Raw genomic sequence first — 18865 nt, 5'->3', positions numbered from 1 at the left:
GGGGGGGGGGGGGGGGGGGGGGTCAAATGTGTCTGCTGCTAGTACTTGCTTGCTGCTGCAGAAGGATTCACTTGTGCACTCTTACCAGCTGTTGAGTGTTGATAAGCCCTCCACCTTTACCTTAATTACTCCTCTTGGTTCACAATCTGTGGGCTATTTAAACTGTTGCCAACCTGTCTAATGTCACAGCCTGACTAGATTTTTCAATGCACTACAGTCTGTTAACTCAAAGCAAACGCCTAGTTTTGTGTTTTGAAGAGAAAGAGGCGTATGAATGTGGCTTTTTAGATTAAGGATATATCCTCTGGGTGGCAGATTTTAATTTCCCGCACAATTGAATGTGTTTTTGAGACATCTAGTGGCCCAGCCACTGGTGTGATGTACAGAGTCCTCGGCTTTTGACTTCAAGGTTCATATCTCCTTTAGGTGGCCAAAACTGTAAACACAACACCCTCAAGTCCGTTTTCCTTATTCCTCATCTTATTTTTCTAACCCCCAACTTCTAACATGCTCATGAGATATTTTTCATAGTGTGTGTTTATATGAGGCAGGACTTGAATTTTGACAGATGGCTTAATTTCTTGTGGTTATGCCCTGTGTGTGGTGTGTGGTGTGTGCGTGCGTGTGCGTGTGTGTGTGTGTATTTTTACAAGTGAGGAATATTGGACATTGAGCTTGAGAAGGTGTGGGAATGTAGACAGCAGTGTCTATCTCTGTTCAACAACAGGCTGAACATGTCAACCAGAGCTAGAAGAAGCCTAAATGGAGGCGCCATTTGAGATATTTCTCTTGAAAATACAGATTTAATTATTAATTAATTAATTATGATTGTCCCATAAAACCCCGACACATGATCTTGACTTGCAGGTTCTCTAAAGCAGCAGGCCCAGTGGCCTATTGATGTGTGTCTCTGATCAGTCATTGCTTCATATGACTCATGCACAATGCCATAAGATGTTAGGCAAGGCTCCGTTTCCTCTGTTGTCGCAGGAACGGTTAAACAAACATGAGCTAGCAGTGGTGCTTTCCTGCCCAACTGAGTCTGTCAGAACAAAGAAAATGTAACATGCATTACCTTTACTAACAGTAAATGCTTTATTCCTATAGGATTAGTAGATTGCAAGGTCGTTTATACTGGCCTGGAATTACCAGTAGTCTTAACAAGTTGGAAGCATTCTTTATCTTTTATTCTTTTGTATTTTTTGTCAAACGTCAATGGAGGATTTAGAGTAAAATCAAGAATCACTATGACTAAAGAGTGCGTAATGTAAAAGTAATTTTAGGCTACCCAAGTGCACTTAGACCCGTTTTCATTGTAATTGTTTGTCCTCCTGTTTCCTCTGTTTTTTTTTCTGGATAATGAGTCTAGATGGTGGGCTAATTTTGCTGTGTGTCATATCAGCACCTTGTTGAGAGGCATTAAAGCTGTGTAAAGAACATAAGAGAGACACCCAGAACCAGTGATCTCTCTGAAATGGTGTTTGATCTTCTCACTGTCAGTCCAGTTAAACAGACAAACAGAGGGAGAGGAAGGAGGTATGCGTGGGTCAGTTTGTTTGTGGAAAGAGGACACACATGTGGAGTGGGAGGTGTTGTGTGGACGGGGGGGGGTTTTTGTGGTGTTAGATTAACCCTGGTGAGACTTGCGCCTTTAGACATTCCTGACATTCCGACCTCCGGGATGCTTGAGGCTCCTCCGTCTTCTTCTAGCATGTCGGGGGCTGCAGAGGACTCTGAGGGCTTTATGTCACTGGCTCACACCGGCAGGCCCTTTGGTTGAACAGAATCCACATTCCCCCTAATTTAGGAGGCCATGGGAACAAGTAGCACAGCATACACCAGGTCTTCTTAAATTACATCCGCAGACAACCTTAAATCCAAACAGAGGTCTTCTATGAGCTTAGAGAAACTTGTCAGCCTGGACTCACTCATCACAGTCTGTACAATTTTTTGTAGATAGTTGACTTTTTTTTTTTACTTACTTTTTTTGTTGAAATTATGGCTTGATTCAGAAAACCATTAAAAAATAAATAAATTAAAAAAATAAAGCAAAACTTAGAGATCTACTGATCAAACTTTTTCTGTCCCGATTCCAATACCTCACCTCTGGGTATCTATCAAGTACAGATCCAATACCCATGCTGTCTTTATCTCAAATCTCAAAGTAATTTTTGGTAGCATAGTCCAGGATTGCTGCAGCACTAAACAGTTGGCAGTCTGCCACTGCTAAATAAATAGCGGAAACTCAGAATTTTATGTTATTGACAGAGAGTTTTTATACGGATCTGTCATCTCATGGCCAAAACCTGATCTGCCTAATTAGGCCAGTATCTGGGCCAATACCAATCTGGCATATCAAGGATTGAGGCATCCCTAGCAAGAGCAGTCTCTCAAACCAGAATATTTGTTAAGTATTAATATTAATAAGTTATTTGTAAAGAGTGGAAAAGGAAATGATTGCATAAATGGTTCTTGTGTAATACAAGCAGTTTTACTTGGTCCAAAGACATGTGAGATTATTGTTGTGACACAACCAATGTGCAAAAAATGACTACCGTACATAGACATTTATGACTTCATTCTTTTAACAGTATACCTTATTCTTCTTTCTCTCTCCTTTACATACTGCCTTGTGATCAACATCTTGTGACGTTGCAAACTTCTGCTGACCAGTCATGACAGTTCGTCCTGTGCCTGCCAGATCACTCAACAGCCACTTCTGACCAAACCTAATTTAGCAAACCAAAGATGTCAGCGTGTAGCGACTTTGCAAACCGTATGGAAACCCGGCTCTTGTAAGAACTGCTTTCACCCGCTTAGTGCGCACAAGACTGTCGGAGGCCTGGTAGCAACGTGCCTGCCGCTTGTTTGAAGAGCAGCTTGGGGGATGATGAAGAGCTGGAGTGACATCGCCTTCGCCCTACAGCAAGCCAACCATCGCTGTCAAACCCACTATGATGAGCCTTGACACCAACGAGTCGATGACTGATGTCAACATGAACATAGAGCAGGTGATCCTCTTAAACATCTCTTTTCTGTAACAAACATTTGAGTTTATTACTGTCCAGAATGATGTATCCTGTTCTTTAATGTGTGCTCATGTTTATGTGTGACAGGAGAACACAAAGAGCCCGGTTGAGCGTTTGGGTCTGAAGAAGCTCTTGGACCTGTCATCTCTTTACATTGACGGTAACGGATGCAACAAGGCCCATAGAGAGGCAGTTCTCCAGAGTCCTGAAACCAAGATGGACTTCAACAACTGCTTCTCTCTGACTTCCATATCCCCTAACATCCTCCCTAAAGACTCCATGGTCATCAGCAATATCTTCGTCACCCAGGAGGAGGGTAGAGGTTCTCAGAGTTTAAAGAATAATGCCATTGGAGACACCTGTAGGCAGCAGAGTACAACCACCACTAGAACCAAGAGCACTTATAATGGAATTGGTGTGACATCCAGGGTAAATTGTCAGGAGTCCCATGAGGCATCGGTGGAGATACCTTTTTCTGTGAATATGTCCCTTCCAGTCCTGCCGCAGTTCATAGCAATGGTATCAGCAGGGGTTGTACTGCTACTATTACTAAAACATCTAGCACTTCCCCCACCACAGCCTTAGGTTTGGACACCACTAGCCACAATCCCCCAAAATCCCTCCACTCTCCTCCCGTCCTGTATAAACAGACCAGCCTGTCGGACTCCTCTTGTTCTTATCGTAGTAGTACAGATTCACTTCCTGGGGCAGAGGGGTGGGGAGGAAGACAAATTAGGTCCGGGAGCCCCCAAAGCCCACCATCCAGCGGTGGCTCACAGTCATCTCCCAACTCTCCCAACGGACAGCCAGACTCAGAACCCATTTATGCGGAGAGCACCAAGAAAAAGCGCAGGCCGCAAGGAAATGGGTTGCAATCCCATCCTGAGTCCCCAAACCAGACTAAGAACTCGTCCCAGTGCCCCGAGCTTGAGCTTTCAGGAGAGAGTCAACGGGCCACCATCACTGTAATGGCCACTCACACAGAGGAGAACAACAGGACTTTCTACCTGAGCAGTCCAGATTCAGCCATCAGCACCCAATGCCACTTCAGCCCTACAGCACGTAAAGACCCCAGCAGCCCGGCCTTCCGCTGGCCCAGCCCCAGCCACAGCGCTCCCTCTTTGGTCACTGAAGCCAGCCTTACACCAACTCTCCACCCTAAGCCTCAGTCTAGCCCACCCATTCCCCCCAAAAGGACCACCCGTTCCCCTAAACTGGGAACCTCTAGCCTCTCACCATCCATGTCTTCTCCAGTCCCTCTTCCTGATCTCCCCAAACTGGGCACCTCCAGCCTCTCACCATCCATCTCGTCTCCTGTCCCTCTCCCTGAACTCCCAATGCTTTTTCTAGTCTCTGCTAGAGAGGGCCACTTCAAGGTCCATTCAGAGAACCACAGCGCAGCAGTGTCCGAACGCTGGCACAAGTCCCACTTTCACAGTTCTGGTTGGAACTGTCGCATCGAGGAAGAGAGGAGGAGGAGAGAGAGCGGAAAGAGGGGGAGAAGAAGAAGCTGGCCGCCAAGCCAGGGACAACCTCTCAGGTGGCAGGCCTGGTCAATGGTGCCGCTGTCTGGAAGGAGGCCAGGGACTGGACGGCTCTCAGCAGCCCCCCTCCGATGACAGAGCCAGGCACGGCCCCCCCCACTGCCACTAACAATGGTGCCTGTCATGGGGAGACTGAGGGCACCACTGCAGAGGAGGAGGGCAAGCATAACGGGAGCATGCCGGCCAGGCAACCGTTGCATGACGGCTCATCAGAGTTGCTGGCAGCAGGGAAGGGAGCTGCCAACAATGAACCCAATCCACCACCTCCCCCACCTAAGAAATTTCACAGGTAAGAATAACAAAGAACTTTTTGTTTTGCATTTACACATTTTAATTAATTTAATGTCATTCATCATTATTGATTAATCTTTTTCAGTTAATCATGTTCCCAGTGAAATGTCAAAAGTAATGACAAAATGCCAATTAGAACTTAGCCAAGGTGTGAGGCTATATTTCTTACTCAGCTTGACCAGTAGACACAAATCTTCAAGGTTCTCAGTTTACAATGTGAAGCAATAAAAAGTAGGCAGTTCTTGACTGCTAGTTAAGAACTGCTTACTTTTCATAGCTTCAGATGCTTTGATCACCAGTTGACATGAATTTTCTCTAGATAAATGATGGATGATTAAGTGATTACATCTCACCATCTTGAAGTTTTGTGAGAACTGAAGTTTTTTTTTCAGATTCACAATATTTTATGCTATATTTTGTAAATATTTCATTTAGTGCAGCTGAAAATATTCAGCAGTGCAAAATCTTGTACCTGTTAACATGTAAAATCCAAAAATAACTGTTTTACATTGTTCATTACACCCTTTATGGTAAATAAGGGCAAAGCACAGTAAATATACTATCAGCTATCTTAAGGAATGGTTGGTTTCAAATATTGTTTACAATAGGCAGTTGTGTGAAGAAAAAAACTATAATAGAGGTATAATTACACACTAGTATACTATACACTTGCTGTAAGATGAATGCTGTGCATTTTTTAAGCTCGAACTGCCCATTATAGCGCATATATTCCTGCTTGAACTTCAGTCTCCTACCTGTGATTTGCATTAGCATTAATGGGACTGTAATTTAGCCATGAGACTGGTTTCATAATTTAGCACTTACAACATTCACCACTTAGTCTAAATGCACAATATGATGGGACTGTGTGTGTGTGTGTGTGTGTGTGTGTACACACACACATATATATATATAGCCTGTAACTGTGCACATGATCACATGCATGTTACTGCAGTCATCTGTGTGAATCTTACTGTCCCTTCTCCTTTCATAGCATCATTATTCAGCCTTGAATCAACCTCCATTCTAGCGCCTTGTGATCATTCATGCTGTTCCAGCATATTCCTCAATGCATGCCTTGTTCTATTCATGCTAGTAATGTGACTTTTTCAATTCTAATTGACACACAAAATGGGTCTGTTAAATAGTCCCCTGCTGTGTCATGTTGCTGTAAATTTGTTTTGGCTGCAGCACAGTCGACAGAACTGTAAATATTAAAAACAAAATACCTTTGGCCTTGTTCAGTTGATATTGTCATACAGGGACAAAGTTATCATTAGTAGGTGTTTAGATGCATATTTGGGCACATATTTGCATTGGTGGCATGATTGTGCTTTAAATTCTTGATGCTCAAATGTTGCTGCTCAATTGCACGCCCTGGTTATTTGTAATCCTCAGAAACAGCATTTAATTCACTTACAAGATATGCAGAATGACCAATTTTCACCTTTATTCAAGTATTGCAACCTACTCTACACAGGGCTCTTAGCCTACATAGCAAATTTATTAGCAGTAACATTTGCTTTAACCTGAGTCTGAATGAGGCTAAGAATATACTCTGCTGTCTGAGTCAGCTACCCAAAGCAGAAACAGAGAAGAGGCCTTGTGTTGCAGTTATTAGAGCATCAAATGATCTCCTCAAAATAAACTTTGCATTGTCTGGGACAGCACAATGAGGTGTAACGACTGTGGCTTCCTCAAGAGAAACAGATGTTCCACCATCTTGAGCTGCTGCAGTCAGCAAACGCTGCGTGGGAATGTTTTACTGTCAAAAACACAGATTGCTGATCACATTTCAAAGGCTCTTATGTTTGTGGTAATTCTACCCATCTCTCCTGTTATGACACTGCCGACAATCTGCGCTGATAAAAATATACCTTGTTGAGACTGTGGGAACTCGCCTCGATTTGTGGCTTTCTGGTGTTCTAAGTCGTGGTGTGTTTAATCAACAAGTGTCCTCAATGACATTGTGCTGCAGGGAATCAGAGTCTAAATCTTGTCTGCAAAGCAATCAACACTTCATGAAAAGATGGGTTAATGACATTAAAGGGAATATTGTGTGTGGAATGAATGGAAAACAATACAAAGACACACATGCACGTACACCCTGTGAAGCAGCATTTTAATGTGCTGAATCATTTAAAAGCCACAGATGGTTTGAAAAATCTGGCTCCCGGAGCCTGTGATCACCGTGGAAAACACCTAATTTCCCCTCTCGTATTCCTCGTAACAGGTCAACCTACATATCATGTGGTGCGTCAACTGAAGAGGTGTGTGTGTTTTTGTGCATCATGTGCCTATGGCGTGCACGAGTTTGTGAGTAAGTACTCTTTAATGGGGAAGGCGTGTCAACTGGTCAGTGAAGGTTGCCAAAGGGAGGCTTTGGTGAACAGATTGTTGCCCCTGGCAACTCCCAAACTGCCTCAGTCTGGCACTCTGTTGCCACCAATAGAAGTAGAATTTATAGATCAGCCATGTGGATTTAAGTCCAATGAGTTTGTCTTGGGTTTGAATTGCATTTTGGTCTCTAAACTGTTGTTCAAGACTTGCTGCCCCTCCCTCCACAGAGCCATCCTGATCCCTTCTCTGCAGCAGAACAGATAGCATCTTGTTGCCACCTGACGACTTAAAGCTGCTCTAAAGTGAACTACTAGGTCAGTGAGTGAATGCTATATATGAAATATGGGTGCTTTAATTTTGCGCATCTAATGGGTGCTGTTGCTTTGCCTTGCTGAGAGAGACTTTAAATACACATATGACTCTTGTGGAACCAGAGTTGTGTTACTGCACATGGCGGGGCTTTAGAGAGCCACTGGTCTGATCTGGGGGCATTTTGCGCCCACCAGCCCGACGAGGACCTCTGCTTGTTCAGCAGGAGGTAGGCACCTGAACACATCTTCTTCTCATATGTGTCCTCAGTAGGAATTGACAACCATTAGACTTATGAAGAAAAGTGGTGAAGTTCTTGTTCAAACAGGGAAATGGTTGCAGAGTTTGAGTGTATTTCAGGAAGATTGTAATAAACCGCTGAGCCTTCGTAGGTAAGGTTGGGCCTCTGCTTATTTTCACACCTCTGTTGGGGGCTCGGTAGTCAAAATTAAGAAGTGGCTTTGAATGGCATGTGGTCAATGCTATGCTCATTATTCATTTTCTCACTTTGACACTCTGCTTTTTGCTGTTCTTCTACTCTCTTCCAATCCTTTTCTAACTTTTTCTACCTAGATTCTTTTGTTCTTTTATTTGAGCTGATCCTATTGGTGAGATTGAAACAGTGGCAAGATGAAGAGAAATTTATGAAGAAAACAAAGTGTGTTAATGCGTGATGTGGTGCAAATAAATGAAAGTGGGTTGTTATGAATAAGGAATGGAGATAGCTGACAGGGAAGAAGATAACAAGGCAAGGCTGGAGCATGTTGCAAAATATAACAAGGATTGGTGTCAAACATTAATGGATCCTTGTTTCAAATACGTGGTTTTATATGGCTATATAGCCACGGTAACAAAAACACAGGTACGATATATGTGTGATCCTGTATTATTGCGGTTAGCAATGCAATAATTACTACATTTGACAGTTTATATAATGCAAAAGAAACACCTAATAATTTAATATGTTCCAATACAACAGCATCCCTCAATTACAGTTCTATAAGTTTCTCAGAATCAGAAATACTTTATTGATCCCCGAAGGTGTTCTTGATACTAAATATGAGTCAGCCTGCTTTTTAACTCAGAATCCTGAATTATGTATCAACAATAATGTTTTGGGTGAAATCTGGTTACAATATTTCATCACTCATAGTGCTGTATAACCAGCTTAAGATTCAGATTTTTGCTAAAGAGTATTGTCTCTACATAAAATAGCAAGGAAAAAACGAATGTGCGTGTAAGCATTTGCACACCCAAAACATACAACAAAAGTATGTGCAGTCTCAGACGTCATCATTTTATATATGTGTGTATCTAAGTAAGAATCAGGAAGTGAAACCAGTGGTGTGAAGCTGATCACAACAACGCCACAGTTTAGTTGGGGTCTCATTTTACACTTTCACACCGCTATCTGTGGCTAGTTAGGTGTAACCCCGATCTGATCCCTTTTTAAAAACTCCCCCTGCTCCTCTCACGCAGCTTTATTAATACCACACACGTCAGGGTCGCATGTGTGTCAACAGATCCAGTGTGTTACTTACTTACTGAAGCTTGATTGTTTACATTCTAAATCAGGGTTGCTGTCGTTGCCGGACTGATTGCGGAACACAAACCTCGTCTGACCATGAAATCTCACGTAGACTTTTTTCAGTAAAGAAAGTCATTAAATCTATTGTGTAGGAAAATAAGCAAGATGTTTATTAATAGATGTTTAGGCTAAAACTGGTTATTCCAAATAGACCCTTTTTAGACATTTTATAGGCCAAACAATTGATCAGTGAATCGGGAAAATAATCGTCAGATGAATTGATAATGAAAATACTTGTTAGTTGCAGCCCGTAAATGCTTGTATATTCTTACATGCAGTCCTAATCTGAGTCAAGGTCTTTATTTGCATGCCCTTGCTGACATGACTCATTCATCCATGCACATCCTCCCCGCAGGACATAAGCAATGACATTCTTTCACCAAGGCAAATCTGATGTTTTGGATACAAATCTGAGAGATCTAGAGTGAGACATGCTCAGGCGCACACATGCACAGAGCCTCATAATCCCTGCACCCATTACCGTTTCTCCTCTGCCTCAGCATTACCACTGCCTTTCATCACTGTTTCTTTGTCTGTAAAACGATAGCGGATCCTTTGGCTAACTGCCCACAGAGAATACCTAAGCCTTTGTCTTCCCCCTGTGCTCCTCTCCTTTTCTCCTCCTCATCTGTTTGTTCTGCTGATTTGTGGTGGAATTGAAGTCAGGGGTCGGCAGATAAATGGATAGAGGAGTCATTTTGTGATGGAGGAGAGGAAAGAGAGATGAACGGATGGGACTGGAATGGACCCTGCTTCCCTGAGCCATTAGTGGGTATAATGAGACAAGTGAATGGCTGTCACTCAGCGTAATTGGTCACCTTGATTAGGAAGTCTGCTCATGCACAGTTTTCATTGGTATTATAAGTGGCCATCACGGTAGTCGGGCAAACTGAACAAGAAGAGTGCAGAGTGTCTTTTGAGTAAATGAAAAGAAAGAATCTAACAATCCTCCGTTTTACAAATGAAAAGTTGAATTTCATATGCAATTAAACACGCCCTTTCGCAAATCTTGGCACTCTGGCTTTTAGCTGCTGCAGCTCTTTTAAAAAATGTTTTTGGTATTTTATGCCTATTTATAGCCTAGAATAGAGGGATGAGAGGAAATGAGAGGAGAGAGAGATGGCATATAACACACAACAAAAGACCCCAGCAGGATGCAAAACGAGAACGTTGCAGTTCATGGTCGCCATGTTAACCCTTAGGCCATCAGTGTGCCCTGTTGCTACTGCTTTACTTGGTCTGGTATGAACAAAATGTAACAGTGGCTAACTGTAGATAAATGATGTTGTGTAACTGACATTAAAGCTGGGGTAGGCAACGCTGGAGAACTAGCAAGTGGCATCTAGATTTATCCAAATTAAAAAATCCCACCTCCTCACTTCACTTCGCTCTTGCAGGGTTAGGATTAAAATCGCATTATCACAAAAATTTAACAAGAAGTAAGCATACTATATCGCAAAACCTGGCTCCTACATTACCCACAATGCATCTCAACCTCTGTAGCTACTGTAGCCTCGGGCCTCTTGCCTCAAACAGAGATGAGGAGCGGGCTACAGAGGTCTGGTAACCCAACTTCTTTCTAACTCCACACCCCAGATTTTGTTTCATTTTCAAACTTGTAGTCTTCTGCCAGAAACTGACCCTAACTCAAGTGACATCACCTGAGGCAATTCATCAGACTTTGCACAGCTCCCTCTCAAGCCACAAAAAGTTGTATGCAACATGTTCACATATGCAGTAGTGCTTCCCAAGACATTTTAAATAGATATATATATTTGGTGGAGTTTCCATTTAAAGCAACTAACTCAAGGGAATTGTGGGAAATATAGGGAAATCCAATGTGCCATTATCCGGTAAATTCCAATTGTGATCAAAGCGGCCGGTGTTCAGCAAAAGTTACATGGACGTTGACGGTTTTCAAGAAGGCTCAATATCAGAAATAAGACAAAACTGCCATATCTGGTAGGCTCATAATATACAAGAAGTTGTTTTTTTGTTTAAAGTTTGACTTTGTTTCCATGAGTCTACACATAATCAAGAAGTGTGTCTCTGTAACAAGGAAGTGAAACTACTCCTGGCGGTATTTGTTCGTCATTTAAAATAAAAAAATGTGCTCGTTGACATGGACATTATTAGTATTGAATAGTTCAGATAAAGGCACATCAGGAGGAAATGAAGTGGTTCCACGACTTTAAACGGTTGCACAAATAGAAAACCTACAGACTAACTACCAAGTGAAACTGCACCTGACTAGACTGATGTTTTGGAACAGTTACGATATTCATACACAGGCAGACAGCAATGCAGACACAGGAAAAAAACCACAGAATATGACTTGAATGCATGTTTGTTTATATCTTGTTTGTCCCGTCATATTCACTTAGCACATCTCTGTTGTTTTCTCCATTACAGAGTGTGCAGTAAGATGAGTGGCAGCAACATGGAGCTGGACCGCTGCAGCCAACAAGGGTCAGTAGAGAGCCCTACTTCATCTCTGCGGGTCCTGAGCACTGCCAGCCTACCCACTGCCTCCACTGACAACCTGACTGCTGACGCTGGTGAGTACCACTCGCACTCATATTTTGGCCAGGTTAAGGGGATTGATTTAAATATCTGAGTGGGGCAGGTCCATTTGCCTCAATAGAAACATTTGCCGGGAGTCTAACGATCATATCCGTCTGATACAGTATCTAATAAAGCAAACCGAATTGTAATTTACTGAGAAAGTTAGGTACTGTTTTTTCTGTAGCTTTTACAGACACGTGACTGGCGATGCTTTGTGTTTGCCTGCATGTTAGTTTTGTTGCTGTTTCACCGTGGTTAACTGTGAACATGCACTTTGTCCAGAGTGAGACTGTGCAACACAAGTGAAAAGAGGAAAGGGAACGCTGCAAGGTTTTATAGCAGCTAACTGTCATCTTGTCTCTTGTCTTCCTCTTTTGTTAAGTGCACATACATAGTTTGTTGATTTCTAAAATCATCAAAACGAGACACGGCTCAGAGTGAGTGGCATGCGACTTTGGTTTATAACTTACTGTCCTTTGCATGTCAGCTTTAAACCTGTGTGGCACTCAGATGCTTGTAATTGCTGGAACTTCCTAGGCAATGTTGTTTGAAGAGATAATTATGGACTCTGATAACGAGGGAAAATGGGCTTGGCTACATCCTAGAGTATTTTTTTTTAATCTTTACAGTCTCCCCCCTCAGTGCAGTTATTGAAGACTGCACCACACGATTATCTCAGTGTCTGTCTCCTCTAGTGTAATGTCACGTTCCGACTTTTAAATCTTTCATTGACAAATGGATCATAATTGGATGGAAGATATTTTGAGTGTCAGCTTGAACCCTGGATTGTGGAGATGTCCAGCTCTTTTGAGGAAACGAGGTATTTGCACTAAGGCTAAGCAGCGTAGGCAGTGACAGAAGGGTTGTAGTAAATAAATCAAAGTCACAGCTGTCACTCAAGAATATGCAAGTCCGCGAGTACTGTGAGGTTACAGGAAATTAACTCAGAAGGACACTGAGAAACAAAGGATATACTGTATTCTGTGAATCCAGTGAAAACAAAAGCCTCCAATGGTTGCTATCTGTGTTTGTGTGTGTCTGTTTTCTAAGTCGACATCTGCCAGTTCATTCTATTAAAGGCATAGTTCACGAAATTCGCATGTTTGTTTTTTTTTAGATGAGAAGATCAATACCAAGCTCTATTTAATATAAAGCTGTATATGTGTTCTTATCAACTGGATATTTTTGGTTGTTTCATAACAATTAGGTCAAAAAGTTTGTTGCTTACATAACTGTACTTGACTGAGACCTTGATCATGCTGCAACGCTCTTTCATTTTCAGTAATCAATCAGCGAACCTGCTGATGTAATCTTTTTTTCTCTCTTCTCAGGTTCTCGGGATGCTTCACGGATGTCATGTTCCTCTCCATTTTCCAGAAGTCCGGTGGCCTCAGCCCCGGGGTCTCCTCACCCACCCTCTTTTAGCAACTTAAATAACCAGCCACCTCCTCTACCGAAGAAAGAAATGGTCAACCGCACCGTGTCGGCTCCCGATAGCACAAATGGAAAACCCTTTGTCCGAGCGTACCCACGCCTCCCATTCACTGGCTCAGAGAGCAACGTGTGTCGACCTGCTGACACTACCGCCCGGTCCAGTTTACCGTCCAGCCCTGTTGACCCGCGACCCATTTTTTCTTCCAACGAGTCCCTGGAGCGTTGCCATGCCCTACTAGGCCGATCCTCAAGGTCCCGGACTCTGGATGAGTCACTGAAGACTCACGGGCGTCTAGGTGTCCACTGCCGAAGCAGCATCACATGCTCCTCTTCCCCGCAGCTCAACGTGCCCTTCTCAGCTTCAGAACAGGGTTTGGCACCAAATTCGGGTTCCAGCCTGCAGCTCCAGACCCTTCTGAGTAACATAGACAGTAGGGAGGGAGTGTACTCCAAACTGGGAGGCCTGTATGCTGAGTCTCTGCGGCGCTTGGCTCTAAAATGTGAGGATCACTTCACTCGCTCCCAGAGGAACCTGCTTAGGTTTGAGGAGAGCAACTGGTCTCTGTTCAGGCTCACCTCTAACAAGCCGAGCTGCAACGCAGGAGATGCTGTCTACTACTCTGCTGCCTGTGCCTCAGACCCCAGCAACTCCTACGCTGTAAAGGTAATCCCTAAATACTAGACCTTATTTGACAAGTATTTAATAAAAGGGAATTTATTAAATATGTGTTTAATATAACCATGTTCAAGTTATAATCCTTAATATTTCAGTCCTGATTCCTCGGGCAATACCTGTGGTTACTTGTGGTAACAATAAGTGCAGTGTAATACTACAGGTCCCAGAATTATGAGGGCAGCAAACACCCCATGAGCAGCTACTTTGTCAGAAATACAACAAAAGAGCAACTGGTCTATGTATTCACACCGCAGCCAACAAACTCATTTTGTTGGAATTAAGACATGAGTCAATAATTAGCTCATTTCCAGGCATGCCATGAGCAACCATGAGTAGTTTCCCACATAACAGCAGGGCAGAGTAAAGTTGGTCACCTTGCTGAGATTTGGAGGTGTGCAGTCACCTGCAGCTCTTCGTCCAAGAGCTCACTGTGGCTGCTCCTTGGACCATTGCACTATTTAAAGCTGATCTACTACCATAAAATCCAACAAATCACCATGTCTTGTTGTGTAAACGCATTTTTGATGAACAATCACAGCCATTTCCTGTGGCTGCTTTGCAATAGAAGCCACAGCTCCATTTGGACACTTGTAATGTGAAGCAGCAGCAATAGTAAATGGAAACTGGAAAATAAACAGTGAAGCTGGGATCAGTGAGATAAAGTTAAAACCAGATTACAGACATTACCCACATTAATTTCCTGTGAAAAGTAAGCTATTTGAATTCCACACTGGAATGGCAGACTCCGCCACTAACAATGAAAACTAATGTAAATGTAAATGCATTAGATGGTTATTTGATGAAAAAACGCAGACTAAAAATGGGAAACAGGACTTGACTTCATGAAAATCTTAAGGATTATAACTTCAACGCTCAACACAAAACAGAATTATGTCCATATTTTTGCATCATCACCTCATAAAGTTTAAATGTTGAATTGATTTTTGCAGGGATTGACTAGTCATGTGTTTGACTTAGTTGCAGTGAGGAAGAGTGTTTTTGCAGCATATAGATTGTGTTTTTTCTCTCCACTCAGAAGTTGTTGTCAAGCGAGCAACTCACAGCTCACTCAAAATCATCTTTACTGCTGTTTAAGGAATAATTTGCACAGTGGGTGTTGTAAATTGATCTTTTAAGCAGGGATTTGACATTTTAAGACAGATGAATGAAGAGATTAAAATTGGGCGGTGGTCTTGTTTGTTCTTAGGCTACAGATGGGATGGTCCCACTACAGCACGGCCCTTCGGGACGTGTCATGTAAACAGTCAGAAAGATGGGTGTGGAGTCAGTCTCACTGACCTTTGTCCCAAAGTTATTAGTGCTGTGCAGAGCAGCGCTTGTTTGTACAGTACATGTTGTGCCACGGCGTGGGTGCCCACAGTCTTGCTTAATATCTCTAGGCCCAATTAATCTTTACATTCCAGGCAGGATTTACAGTCAGACAAACCCCTGTTGTCAAGGACACACACACACTCATAACCCAATACACACCATGTAGTTTGAGACCATCCAGCACAAAAACTTCATGGATATTCAGGCGTGCCACCAGTGTGTTGCTGACTAAAAACCTGAACACCATGAAAGTAGATTTCAGTCCAGTTAATCACAAAGAAGAGATTATGTCTAAAAGTCAGACCCCAAGAGACAGTGAGAACGCAGTGTTTGTTTCAGGAAGATTTTATTCAGAGAAATTTGAATTTTCCCAAAGCTTGCAAGAGAATGACACACACTGAGGAGCTGTAGTAGTTTACTTAAAGACAAATTGAGTCCAGTCATGCCATCAGCTAGCCTGCTAGTAACTTAGAAAAGCCTTTTTCACAAGCTTTCAGTTGAGGATTGGATTTAAATCTGCATCAAAGACATTGGTTTCTCTTGAATGAGACCAGGAACTGAATTGGCGTTGACCTTGGAAGCTCACTAACAAGAATTCCTTTCTTATGTTTCTTGGCTCCACTCCCTTCCCCTCTCTGTGTGTGGAATTCCCCCCTCCCCTCTGTCCCTTTCTGCTCCTTTGCTTCATTCTTTTCCTCCTACTGTCCTTTGTGTGTATACCTCTCCAGATCTGTAAGAGTCCATCCATGGAGGCCAAACAGGGCCATCTCTATGGTCTGTCAGTGCAGCAGAGTATTCCCCCCCACTTCAACCTCCAGCAGGACTGTGGCCACTTTCTTGCTTGTGTCCCCCAGAGTATGTTGCCTTCTGACGAAGTCTCTCTGCCCACCACGCCTGCTTCCTCGCTGCCTCAGCCCTCCTCGTCTGCATCTGGCCAACAGGTAGAGCGGGAACGAGTAGTGGTCATCGCCTCTGAGATCCCTCACCAGACAGCAGCTGACTTCGTCCGGGAGTGGGAAGCGTTCCATAAAACTCAGCCAGAGGTCTATGAGCGCCGTGCATGTTTCCTCCTCCTGCAGCTCTGCAATGGCCTGGAGCACTTGAAGGAGCACGGGGTCACGCACCGCGACATCTGCCTCGAAAACCTGTTGTTGGTGCCTCATAATCGTAGGCCGTCCCAGCTCCCCCAACAGACCACCTCTGACAACAGCACCAGTAACGGTCCAAGTGGTGTGGACATTCAGCGTCACCTTCCCCGGGTCCTCATCAGCAACTTCGCCAAGGCCAAGCGTCGCTCTTCAGAGGATGCTGCCTCAACCACTGTGGATCCTCGCATCAAACGTGACCACGCCAGATTGGCGCCTGAGATTGTCTCAGCTGCCCAGTACCGTAAATTTGACGAGTTCCAGACAGGCATCTTGATCTACGAGCTCCTCCATCAACCCAACCCATTTGAGGTGAGTCCAGCTCTGAAGGAACAAGACTACCGCTGCGAGGACTTGCCGCCAATCCCCTCTGTCTCCCTGTACTCGGCTGGCCTCCACAGGCTGGCTCAGCTCCTGCTCCAGCCTGACCCCATCAAACGCATCCATATCCAGGAGGCCAAGCGCATACTGCAGAGCCTCCTCTGGGGCCCAAGGAAGGATCTGATGGAGCAGCAGTGGGAGAGACACGGACAAGCGGGGGGCTTTGTCGGCGGATCCCGACATGAGGGCCTCCTCAACTGGCTGGATGTGAAACGGGCCCTGCTGATGATGAAGTTCGCAGAGCGTTCACTGGAGCCCGAGAGGAACGCGGAGCTGGAGGACTGGTTGTGCTGTCAGTACTTTTCCTCGGCTCACCCTCTGTCTCTCTGCCATACTGCTGAACTACTCTACTCTCTAAAGTGACAGCTCAGTTGAGGGTTAAAAGTCTGCACGAGAGGAGCCGCAGTTACACGTGAATGTGCATATGAGAGAGACCAATAACGTCAAAGCTAACTATGGATGGGTCCGGGCAGTGTGATCCTTTGGAGATACTGTGAACCTACCCACCTGTCTGCACTACTGCTACATGCATGAGGGCCGCGCATCAACCTAGCAGTCCACTCTCAGTATCCTGCTGCAGACTGTCAACGTAGCAAAGAAATGACCTGTGAAAATTCTGCTGTTTTTAGATGTTCTTGTCACAAACATATGGATAACATGGCTAAAACATTCACTTACAGACTAGAATCACTTTGTGCCAGTGATGCTGGTAAATACACCGGTAAAGGAAGAATATGGACAGTATTCATTATTCTATAATACACTTACCAAAGTTTCATGTTTGACACTGTATTGTGTGTATTTATTAAATATCACTTAAGATACCCACTGAGAACAGGCTAAATAGTTCATAACCTTATTCTGCATCGGCCAGCTTTGCAAAGTAATGCTGTGTGGTATCTACGTAAATGTGCAGCTAACTTTTACTTTGTCTAATATCTTAAAAAAAAAGAGCAGACTTAACACTGTCGCACCTTTTCCCGTCATGTTTATTCATGGGCACATAGTGCTGTACTGTATACTGTGTAAACAACACAAATTCAACCTTTCTTTAACCAAATCCACAGAATAATGGCTGTTCAGTGAATACAGGTGTGCTAGTAGGACAGAACAAGGCAGGCTTCCTTAAGTCTGTGCTGTCTCGAAATCCTTGTTAGGCATCATTGCGTAATAAAGACTTGTTGATTAATCATAAGCCATACTGTCTAACACAACTCAATATTAATTGGATTGACAAAACAATTGGCATCGTTAGCGATTGCTTCTACTGAATGGAAGCCCAGGTGTTCCCTTGTGCTTACTTTTAATACATATTTAAATGTTTAGACATTTGTCACAGTGCCTTTTTGTTCTTTGTTTATGTTACGGTGACTCAGAAGCCAAATGTAAATATTACTTATCATTCGTCCTTTGTGAAACTGGCCTTTCACAGAATGTTCCAGAAACAATTTTGTACAGTGATTCGTAGATGATATTAGAAGAAAATGAGCCCAAGCAGGTCTTTAAAAGCCATGAAATACGAGCAGCAGTTAAAAAATATTTATGATATTATTTGTTATCCTGTAGTAGTCACTGGAATTCCTCTGTTTATTTTCGTATCTTATTTGTTGTTGTTTTTTTGGCACAGCAGCAGCTGGGCCTGTTTGTTTTGGGGATTTTTTGCCTCCTGTGTCCCATGTAGGCTGCAGAGAAAGATCCAAGTTATGGGTATTTTATCACCAAAAAAAAAATGTATCAACAAAGTCCAGAGTTGCAATGACTGAGTGGTGTTTCTAATGATGAAGAGAAAAAAAAAACCAAGTTCAGAACTCACAACTAATACATTTTTGACATTTTGTGTGCCTCACCTATTTGCATCCATCAATAAACTGTGCATATATTTTCTCACAGTATCATCTGGTGTTTTGATCTTAATTTTTGGATCCCCTTTAATGACATGCTGCCTGTACTTTAACTCTAATGAACTCCAGCAAAACATGTCAAATTTTAGACATGCATATGGAAAAATTGATAAATCTTGAGCACAATTTTAGCATATTTGTTCAAATAAATTTTATGTATTTCCCAATAGTAGGGAGATGACAGGAAATGAGGGCCTGATTGGAGTCCACTCCTCATGTCAGAAAGTGTAGGGTGTTACTGTATACTGTAGTACAACATATAGTCTTTGTTTCTTGTCTTACTCTATTTTCCAGCTTAGAAGTCTTATTGCTCTAAAGTACATTATGCAA

General features: G+C 43.2%; 1 pseudogene; it reads left to right on the top strand.

Annotated features, from left to right (window-relative positions):
* Positions 1–2538: 2538 nt before the first annotated feature.
* LOC119885293 lies at positions 2539–18526 on the top strand (annotated as a pseudogene).
* The last annotated feature ends 339 nt before the right edge of the window (positions 18527–18865 follow it).

The sequence above is a fragment of the Micropterus salmoides genome, unplaced genomic scaffold, assembly GCF_014851395.1.
Source record: "Micropterus salmoides isolate LMB-PRFRI ecotype aquatic unplaced genomic scaffold, ASM1485139v1 Ms_hic_scaffold_3972, whole genome shotgun sequence".
In the NCBI taxonomy this organism is placed as follows: domain Eukaryota; kingdom Metazoa; phylum Chordata; class Actinopteri; order Centrarchiformes; family Centrarchidae; genus Micropterus; species Micropterus salmoides.
This window is presented reverse-complemented; position numbering and strand designations above follow the sequence as displayed.